The following is an 11185-nucleotide window of genomic DNA, read 5'->3' as shown; positions in this document are numbered from 1 at the left end:
GGATGTCTTCTATATTTAGATCTTTGCTAGTAGATCTAGCTAATTGCCTAAAACTTACTTAAAATGTATTCAAAATGTGTTAAGTGTAGCATGGGCAACTTTCTTGCCAAAATGTTAAATTGTCTAAAACAATCATGAATACAAAATGCGATCTTAGTAATTGGTGGACCAACTACTGGTTCTGAGACTACACAATATCTACCTTTTTGACCTTATTGGACCTTATGAGATGTGTATGTAGGATAAATAAAGTTTAGTCAAGGATTTAAAAAAATATTAAAATATTTGTGTAACCAAATATAATATTAGAAGAATCTATAACTTAAAAACCCAAAGTAATTCACCAGTTCTGAATTTTGTGGAGGACACATACATAAAATATGATCCAGTCACGGTCAGTGCTGTTGAACGCAAAACACTACGTGCTTTGCATGACTAAATGTGAACAGTTGCATTTGGAGTAAGAGTGAAGTCAGTACTTCTCATTAGACTTTTTTTTAAAGTCTTTTTCATTTCCTCTTTTTCTTTGTTTTTCAAATCCTAAACTAAACTACCTGTGGATGGCGTGGCAACACAATGGGTGCGGGTGAGCTGACATTTCAGTTGTGCCAACAGCTTAAGAGTTGGATCTCCCTTTACAGATATAGCAACACTTAAATACAGACTTTAACAGCCATGTTTAGAAGGGAGGATTTTGGTCATGATTGGATGTTAACCATTCCTGCCAAACCTAGCGCTGTGCTATCATGTCAAAAATAGTGCGGTTACAAAGATATTTTCAACCTCATTTACCCCAAAGCTTAGCTTATTTTTGCCTGCAGCACATGATATATTTATAACAATGCAGAGAACAGAATTCTGAAAAAGCACAGTTGATTCATGAACGCACCTCACATCAAAGTGAATGAAGTACTTCTGATTCACTATTAAGTTACTGACACTTTGAGTGGTGGAAATGTTGTTCTTACAATGCATTTAGTACATTTATGGAGGCATATAGATATTAAGAGTTTAAACAGTAACTGCTAAATATTTTAAGAGAATATTTCATCTTTGAAGCTGCAATATACAGACTATATAGTACTTTTTGTATTGAAAATACACAAGGAGAAGGAGCGATAGTAAAACACCTCTAACTATATTTATCATCTAACTTTATTTTCAAGTGAAGTTTGTAACAGAAAAAAAAACACTGTGCATTATGACAGTATCAATGTCAGTGCAAAGTCAATATACAGTATTATATAAAATGACAACAAAAGTTTTCAGCTTGTTAATTCTATGACACTTCAGGCATTGCATAAAATGGCACCATTCTATTTTGTATGTGGGTTTAATTAAATAGTGCTTAGGAATTAAATCCCTCCAAAAGTATGTTGTGTAATTACTGTACTGAGAGATATTAACAAAACAATTTAGGGAAAATTCATGTTTTATGCCTAATTTCATCCACTGCAGAGGGCTTTTTTGTATATTCAGTTTCTTTACACACATTTGTCCAGTACTTGTCCTTATACATTAGACTCATTGTGAAACATGTTGTTCTTTATGGACCTCAGGCTGAACTGAAGAGAGGAGTTTGTCTCTGACTGCAAAGCCTCAGAGAACTTGACATCAAAGGAACGGTGCATCTGAGACTTCCTTATAATGGAGTTTTGTATCGTCTCTGATGTGAAATAGTAGACTATGGGGTCGAAACAGCAGTTGGACACAGCAATACACAGAGCAATCGGATAGATTGTCCGAACCACTGATTCTACTGCACAGCCCTCCAAAGTTTTTGTCCGCACAAGTGAATAGAAGACGAGGTTGACGTTGTAGGGGATGAAACAAAAGCAGAAGATAAAGAGGTGGACAATGATCATCCTCAAGATCTTTTTCTTGTTCAGCTTCCCTCCCGACTAACAGTCTGTGGCCTCCTCAAAGTTTGGAGTACCATAGCGGAGCAAACACCGTTCAGTATCAATGGGATAAGGAATCCCACTGTCTCTATGAAGATGACTACCTTTAAAGATGGCTCTTCCACTGATTTGAGGAGAAGTTCTCAAAGCAGGCTATTGTGTTGTTTTTTTGCTTGTTAGTACTGTTCAGCATGAAGCCTGTCGGAAGACTTCCAGACAGCACTAGAACCCAAACAGCAGCACACAAAATTTTAGCATTGCATTTGGTCCGGAGCCCCCTTGAACGGAAGGGGTGAACGATGGCGAGGAAACGGTCCACGCTGATGCATGTAAGGAACAGGATGCTCCCATACATGTTGATGTAAAAGAGTGAGACAGAGAGCTGGCAGAGGAGGCTGCCAAATGGCCAGTTCTGCTGAATGAAGACCCTCAAAGGGAGTGTGAGCACAGATAATAAATCAGAAACCACAAGATTCATCATATACGTCGTGGTCTCATTCCATAGTTTCAGTTAACAAGTAAAAATGTACATGGCTGCAACATTGGTGATGAGTTCCACTATGAAGACAATGCTAAACACTATGCTGTAGAGTGGATATTTGAAGTTGTCATTCTTTGGGCAGTGGGTGATGTTATATAGCTGCAGAGAGGAATTTTTGTTGCTGGCACTGCCGGTCCATATCTGTGTCAAAGCCACCATCTGAACAGTGGTATTGTACATCTCAATGAAACAAAGGCACAACTATAGGCTGGCAGATAGGCGAGGCTACACAATAAGAGAATTTTCCTCAGTTTCCTAAAAAAACTGTGCTAAACACTCCTCTGCAGCATTCTTCAACAAAGCCTAATGTTGAAGACCTGACTACCTCTTCCCCTCCCTCTTCCTTCTGTCCTTTCCCTAGCCACACCACAAGATTGTTGTCCCAAGCATAGCAGCTATTCATTTCAACGTTTCAATTAACACAGTCATTTCCTCTGGTTCGACTTGAACAATATCATCCACATGCAGCCAAAGTGAGTAGTCCTGTTAGAATCCACTCCTGGTATATCCCATTGAAGGAAAACCAATTTCTTTGTCCAAAATACGAATTAAAGCATTCCCAAATGCTTACCAAATTCTTCCCAGACTCGTATTGAAGTATCCTTTAAATTAGCTCTCTTTGTTCTAAGTCCCACAGATTGTCCAGTGATTGTGGAGCACCTTTAGACAGCATGCAGTTCTCTCTGAGTGTGACAGCGCAAAAGCAAGTCAGACTTGCTTCATCTGAGTGTCTATTTCCTGGCCCACCCAGTTCCTTGCTGCTCTGTCTTGTTGTCTCCAGCAGTAGCCTCAGGGGCATTCTATCCTGTGAACACTGAAGAGGTTAGAGAGAGGCAGTTGTGCTGTTCCTTACGTGCTGGTGCCATCATGACTATCATATTTGAGTAACCATGGCTCCTCCTACATCCTGGATAGGTCCCTCCTCCTCTGACAGAGAAGACAGAGGGCAAAAAATGATTATATAGTGTGCAAAGTGCAAACTATTTTTAACTTAAGATAACTCTTTTAACAGCTTTGAATTTGTAATTGTATTATTTAATATTAAATACAAGCATCACCTCTTATTGGAGTTGTTATTCGTGTTTAAACTGTTTTGTTGAAATTAAGAGTCTGGAGCTATATAATGTGGATAAAATAGATTATTTAGTGGTGCTTTGGAATAATTTTGGTAAAAATGTTTTAGTTAATATTGAAATCTCAGACTAGTACCGACAATGGTATATTGACAAATAGTTCTTAGCTCTACAGTACTTAAGAGATACATTTGACAATACTAAGCCCCTTTCACACTGCAATTCCAGAAAATACACAGGTAATGTGCAGGGCCGCATTGAGAGCTCACTGGGCCCGGGGCTATGAGTTACCCTGAACTCAGGTCAAGTGCCCTGTGCAAAACCGTCTCAAGTTCATGGTCTCAAAACCAGCATTTAAAAATTGAATTCTCTCCCGGTGACATGCCCCCACGAGGAGAATTTTGAAAAATAACCCCTGAAATGATGACTTAAGGTGAATATTGTGGAAACTAATTGATACATTTAGATAAATATATTTAATACATTATAGCAAATTGTATCATAATACAATTTATTAGGCCTATATATATATAGAGTAGCAAAGTAGCCCTAATAAATATACAAGACTGAACCACATAGATGTAAAATATAAAGGCTATCATGATCATTTTGCCAACAATGAACCATGGATTTGTTTTGTTTATAATACGTTTTATTTTTCACTTAAATACAACATATAACATTCAAAACTCATTGGCTTTGACTGCATTTGAAGAAAAATAAACACATCAGTTTTCTGTAGCCTTGTGCAAACTTATTCAATAAAATTAGACTTCTAGAATGTTCTTTCCAGTACAAAAAAAAATAATATTTGTAATTTAATTGGACAACATTTTAAGGAAGTGTAGTGCAAATATCTTTATATAATTATACATCCATTATAGTTAACTTTCTTTCCACTGCAAAAAATTATACATTAAAAATAATTATTAATTAAATAATAATTATTTCCCTCCTCCAGAAACCCATCAGAAATGATTGACAAATTATGAGGGAGCGGGAGACAGGAACACAAGGGGGAACACTGGGGCAGGGCCGGCCCTGCACTGGGGAGATGTATATGGAATGTTAGGCTAAACCTGTACTATCTCTTTTAATATAATCACTTTCATATCAACTATATTTGAGTTTTAAAAATCTACATGATTACATAGCCTACCATATCAGCCTCGGGAGTCATCTGGTCTGACAGACAAGGAACCTTGACGTCGCTTTTACTCTGGCGCCGATACAGGATAGCTGTCTCTGTGACGTGCTCTGCAGTTGTTTTTGTGTTTTTGTTAGTTTGTCCTGTCTTTAGTTATATTCCTGCAATCAGTTTCACCAGGGATGAACTGCTGAACATTCGGCAGAACGCACCACAAGATGTTTTTCCGGATTTCAATTATTCAGACGTTTTACTGAACGTTGTTATCGGAGGAGCAGCGGCGCTGATCAAACGATTCAGGACGCGCAGACAGGGGACGCGGGCAGGACACTCGCCAGACTCAGGAAGCGCAGATTTCGAACGCCGTTGCCTAGCATCCATCTGGTAAATCTACGCTCTCTACCCAACAAAACTCCTTCTGCTTTATCGGACAAATAAAGATTTCACACACTCTGCTGCTCTGTGTTTCACAGAAACCTGGCTGAGTGTTGCCATACCGGACAGCGCGCTCCATCTGCTGGGCTTTCAGCTGTTTAGAGAAGATCGCGACGCAGAATCAACGGGGAAATCGCGTGGTGGCGGGACATGCTTTTACATCAATGAACGGTGGTGTACGGATGTAATGGTGTTAAAGAAGATGTGCTGTCCTGATCTAGAAATGCTGTTTGTCAACTGCAAGCCGTTCTATTTCCCCCAGGAGTTTCACTCGTTCATTCTGTTTAGTGTTTACATTCCTCCATAAGCACAAGTAAGCCTGGCTTTACAGAAACTCACTGATCAGATCACAGAGACAGAACAACAAAATCCTCTGTTTTAATCATTCTCGGGGACTTTAATAAAGCCAATCTCTACCGTGAACTGCCAAAATACAGACAGCATGTTACTTGTCCCACAAGAGACAGTAATATATTGGATCACTGTACACCACAATAAAGGATGCATATCACTCTGTACCACGAGCAGCTTTGGGACATTCTGATCACCTTATGGTTCATTCTATACCGTCCTACAGGCAGAAACTAAAATCAGCTAAACCTGTATTAAGGACTGTAAAAAGATGGACTAATGAAGCAGAGCAGGATTTACAATCTTGTTTTGACCTCACTGATTGGAGTGTTTTTGAAGCTGCTGCCACCGATCTGGATGAACTCACAGAGACTGTAACATCTTATATCAGTTTCTATGAGGATATGTGTATTCCTACCAAGACTCACCTAAATTACAACAATGACAAATTGTGGTTAACTGCAAAACTCAGACAGCTCCATCAGGCCAAAGAAGATGCTTACAGGAAGGGGGACAATGTCTTGTATAAACAGGCTAAATACACACTGGAAAATGAGATCAGAGTGGCAAAGAAGAATTATTCTGGAAAAATAAGGACTTAGTTCACTTCCAACGACTCAGCATCAATGTGGAAAAGTCTGAAAGAGATTACCAACTACAAGACACCACCCCCCAGCACTGTGGAGAATCAACAACTGGCAGGTGATCTAAACAAGTTTTACTGCAGGTTTGAAAGAACACCCATCACCTGCCCTGAACACCTTTTCACACAACCGTTCACACCAATAACAACTCCTGCAACCCACACTGAACGCCTCTCCAAACAACCGTTCACACCATTAACAGCTCCTGCAACCCATCCTGAACACCTCTCTAATCAAGCACTCTCACCATTCACATTTCCTGCATCCTCCCTCTCCCCAACACCTGCAATACAGACTAGCGAGGATGCGGTGCGCCAGGTCCTCCAGAGACAGACAAGGAACCTTGACGTCGCTTTTACTCTGGCGCCGATACAGGATAGCTGTCTCTGTGACGTGCTCTGCAGTTGTTTTTGTGTTTTTGTTAGTTTGTCCTGTCTTTAGTTATATTCCTGCAATCAGTTTCACCAGGGATGAACTGCTGAACATTCGGCAGAACGCACCACAAGATGTTTTTCCGGATTTCAATTATTCAGACGTTTTACTGAACGTTGTTATCGGAGGAGCAGCGGCGCTGATCAAACGATTCAGGACGCGCAGACAGGGGACGCGGGCAGGACACTCGCCAGACTCAGGAAGCGCAGATTTCGAACGCCGTTGCCTAGCATCCATCTGGTAAATCTACGCTCTCTACCCAACAAAACTCCTTCTGCTTTATCGGACAAATAAAGATTTCACACACTCTGCTGCTCTGTGTTTCACAGAAACCTGGCTGAGTGTTGCCATACCGGACAGCGCGCTCCATCTGCTGGGCTTTCAGCTGTTTAGAGAAGATCGCGACGCAGAATCAACGGGGAAATCGCGTGGTGGCGGGACATGCTTTTACATCAATGAACGGTGGTGTACGGATGTAATGGTGTTAAAGAAGATGTGCTGTCCTGATCTAGAAATGCTGTTTGTCAACTGCAAGCCGTTCTATTTCCCCCAGGAGTTTCACTCGTTCATTCTGTTTAGTGTTTACATTCCTCCATAAGCACAAGTAAGCCTGGCTTTACAGAAACTCACTGATCAGATCACAGAGACAGAACAACAAAATCCTCTGTTTTAATCATTCTCGGGGACTTTAATAAAGCCAATCTCTACCGTGAACTGCCAAAATACAGACAGCATGTTACTTGTCCCACAAGAGACAGTAATATATTGGATCACTGTACACCACAATAAAGGATGCATATCACTCTGTACCACGAGCAGCTTTGGGACATTCTGATCACCTTATGGTTCATTCTATACCGTCCTACAGGCAGAAACTAAAATCAGCTAAACCTGTATTAAGGACTGTAAAAAGATGGACTAATGAAGCAGAGCAGGATTTACAATCTTGTTTTGACCTCACTGATTGGAGTGTTTTTGAAGCTGCTGCCACCGATCTGGATGAACTCACAGAGACTGTAACATCTTATATCAGTTTCTATGAGGATATGTGTATTCCTACCAAGACTCACCTAAATTACAACAATGACAAATTGTGGTTAACTGCAAAACTCAGACAGCTCCATCAGGCCAAAGAAGATGCTTACAGGAAGGGGGACAATGTCTTGTATAAACAGGCTAAATACACACTGGAAAATGAGATCAGAGTGGCAAAGAAGAATTATTCTGGAAAAATAAGGACTTAGTTCACTTCCAACGACTCAGCATCAATGTGGAAAAGTCTGAAAGAGATTACCAACTACAAGACACCACCCCCCAGCACTGTGGAGAATCAACAACTGGCAGGTGATCTAAACAAGTTTTACTGCAGGTTTGAAAGAACACCCATCACCTGCCCTGAACACCTTTTCACACAACCGTTCACACCAATAACAACTCCTGCAACCCACACTGAACGCCTCTCCAAACAACCGTTCACACCATTAACAGCTCCTGCAACCCATCCTGAACACCTCTCTAATCAAGCACTCTCACCATTCACATTTCCTGCATCCTCCCTCTCCCCAACACCTGCAATACAGACTAGCGAGGATGCGGTGCGCCAGGTCCTCCAGAAGCAGAAAAGGAAAAAAGCACCAGGCCCATATTGTGTTACACCAGCCTGTCTGAAATCCTGTGCTGACCAGCTGGCCCCCATCTTCACACAAATCTTCAACAGATCGCTGGAGCTGTGCGAAGTCCCTTCATGCTTCAAACGCTCCATCATCATCCCCATCCCAAAGAAACCCAAAATTACAGAACTAAATGACTACAGCCTGTGGCTTTAACATCCGTAGTCATGAAGTCATTTGAAAAACTGGTGCTGGCCCACTTAAAGGACACCACTGGACCCTTACTGGATCCTCTTCAGTTTGCCTACAGAGCAAACAGGTCTGTGGACAATGCAGTAAACACTGGACTGCATTATGTTCTGCAACACCTAGACAGACCAGGGACTTATGTGAGGATCCTGTTTGTGGACTTCAGCTCGGCCTTTAACACATCACTAAATCATCAAAAACCTCCTCCTGCCCAAACTAACTCAGCTCTGCGTGCCCACCTCCGTCTGTCGGTGGATCAACAGCTTCCTGACAGACAGGCAGCAGCTAGTGAGGCTGGGAAAATACGCATCCAGTACCCGTACAATCAGCACCGGAGCTCCCCAGGGCTGCGTTCTCTCCCCACTGCTCTTCTCCCTGTACTCTAATAATTGCACGTCTAAGGACCCCTCTGTCAAGCTCCTGAAGTTTGCAGATGACACCACACTCATCAGCCTCATTCAGGATGGTGACGAGTCTGCTTACAGACGAGGTTAAAGAGCTGTCTGTCTGGTGCACTCTCAACAACCTGGAGCTTAACACACACAAAACAGTGGAGATGATCGTGGACTTCAGGAGAAACCCCCCTGCACTCCCCCCACTCACCATCATGAACAGCACTGTGACTGCAGTGGAGTCATTCAGATTCTGGGCATTCTGGGCACCACTATCTCTCAGGACCTGAAGTGGGACATTCATATTGACTCCATTGTGAAAAAGGTCCAGCAGAGGTTGTGCTTCCTTCGCCAGCTGAGGAAGTTTAACCTGCCACAGGAGCTGCTGAAACAGTTCTACTCCACAATCATTGAATCTATCCTCTGCACTTCATTAACTGTCAGGTTCAGCTCAGAAGACTACAGAGGGTAGTCCGGACTGCTGAGCGAAACATCGGTACAACCCTACCTTCAATTCAAGAACTGTACTTAATCAGAGTGAGCAAAAGGGCTGGCAAAATCACTCTGGACCCCTCACATCCAGCACACTCCCTCTTTGAACTGTTGCCATCTGGTCAACGCTACAGAGCACTGAGCACCAGAACGACCAGACACAGGACCAGTTTCTTCTGTCAGGCAATCCATCTTAAGAACAGCTGATAATAACTGTGGAACACACTACACTTTATATTTATATACACATACACTTACTATTTATCTAATACACATACTTAGTATACACTTAAATTTTGCACATAATATACCTGTACTTACATAACTGCATTTTGTAATATACCTGTCTACAATTGTCAATTTGTATATTGTCATTCCTTATCTACTTATTTGTATTTTTTATTCTTTTATAATGTGTTTTATGTTCTGTCGCTGTCATTCTGTTGTACTGCGAAGCTTCTGTCACAAAAACAAATTCCTCGTATGTTTTCCTCGTATTCCTCGTAACATACCTGGCAATAAAGCTCATTCTGATTCTGATTCTGTGCCCGCTGCCTCTCGCTCCTCTTGTGATTATCGCCTGATGCTTGCTGCTTAATATCACACACTCCATAGTGACAAACAGAAAAAACGCGAAGGCATATAGTAAAATTGGCCTTGTATTCATTGTCCCTCATGTTTTCCAGCCACGGGTAGTTATTTTCCCATTCAATTCCATATTTTTGTGCTCTTGTCTTTTTCCCCGGATGCTCGGAGCTAGTTATTTTTAAATTTCTCACCACTGATCAAAGGCCAGCCTAGCCCTATTGTTAATGTGGCCATGGTAATATTTGAAAAAAGCGATTTCTAATTATTGGAGGATTAGCCCCCATCAATGTCTACGGCAAGAAGCGAGTGCAGGCAGGTTGGAATGGGTGGAGAAAGGTGATGATTGGTTTACAGATTCAACCAATGAAACTGAAGCAGAGGTGGAGTCAGGAAATTTGGAGGTGTGGAAGGAATACTTCAGACAGATACATTACTGACGCTTCGTGGGAGGCATTTATTGCAAGGTAAGTTCATTTACCATATATTCTCATGAAAAAAATGAAAATCTCTAACATTTTAGATAATTAGACAGCATTAATAACATAAAAGATAGTTAGCAAACAAAGATACACAGAACAAATAATCATGCATTTTCACTTGACTGCTTCATCAGTTAATTTCAGCAAAGCTGGTTATGAGGTAACTGGAGTAAAACATGCTTTTCCAATGTTTCCACGCTGTCTGTGAAACAGAAATGAGCGAAAAAAGTACTCATTCGTATCTCCTTGACATTACATCAGTCAGTTAGCGTTAGCATTAGCATTAGCACTGCTATCAGGGCAGGAGTACTCAAAATAACTGTTATTTTTAATGAACTGTGTGCTGCTTTTAGGGCAGGAAAACTCCATATTCATATTGCTAGTATTTTACTAAACTATGTGCTGCTTTCAGGGCAGGAGTATTCAATATTCATATTACTGTTATTTTTAGTGCATTTTGTGCTGCACTCAGGGCAGAAGTACTCAATATTCATATTAATATTATTTTACTAAAATATGTGCTGCTCTCAGGGCACGAGTACTCAATATTCATATTACTGTTATGTTTAGTGTAAGGTACTGCTCTCAGGGTAGGAGTACTCAATATTCATATTACTATTATCTTACTAAAATATGTGCTACTCTCAGGGCACGAGTAATCAATATTCATATTACTGTTATTTTTTAGTGTATTATCTGCTGCTCTCAGGGCAGAAGTACTCAATATTCATAATACTGTTATTTTACTAAACTATGTGCTGCTCTCAGGGAACAAGTACTCAATATTCATATTACTGTTATTTTACTAAAATATGTGCTGCTCTCAGGGCACGAGTACTCAATATTCATAA

The 11185-nt window shown here is 40.9% G+C and overlaps 1 pseudogene; it reads right to left on the bottom strand.

The window, feature by feature from the left end:
- Positions 1 to 425: 425 nt before the first annotated feature.
- Positions 426 to 3323, bottom strand: LOC113098254 (lysophosphatidic acid receptor 6-like; annotated as a pseudogene).
- Positions 3324 to 11185: the final 7862 nt, after the last annotated feature.

The sequence above is a fragment of the Carassius auratus genome, unplaced genomic scaffold (assembly GCF_003368295.1).
Source record: "Carassius auratus strain Wakin unplaced genomic scaffold, ASM336829v1 scaf_tig00216461, whole genome shotgun sequence".
NCBI classification, from domain to species: Eukaryota; Metazoa; Chordata; class Actinopteri; order Cypriniformes; family Cyprinidae; genus Carassius; species Carassius auratus.
This window is presented reverse-complemented; position numbering and strand designations above follow the sequence as displayed.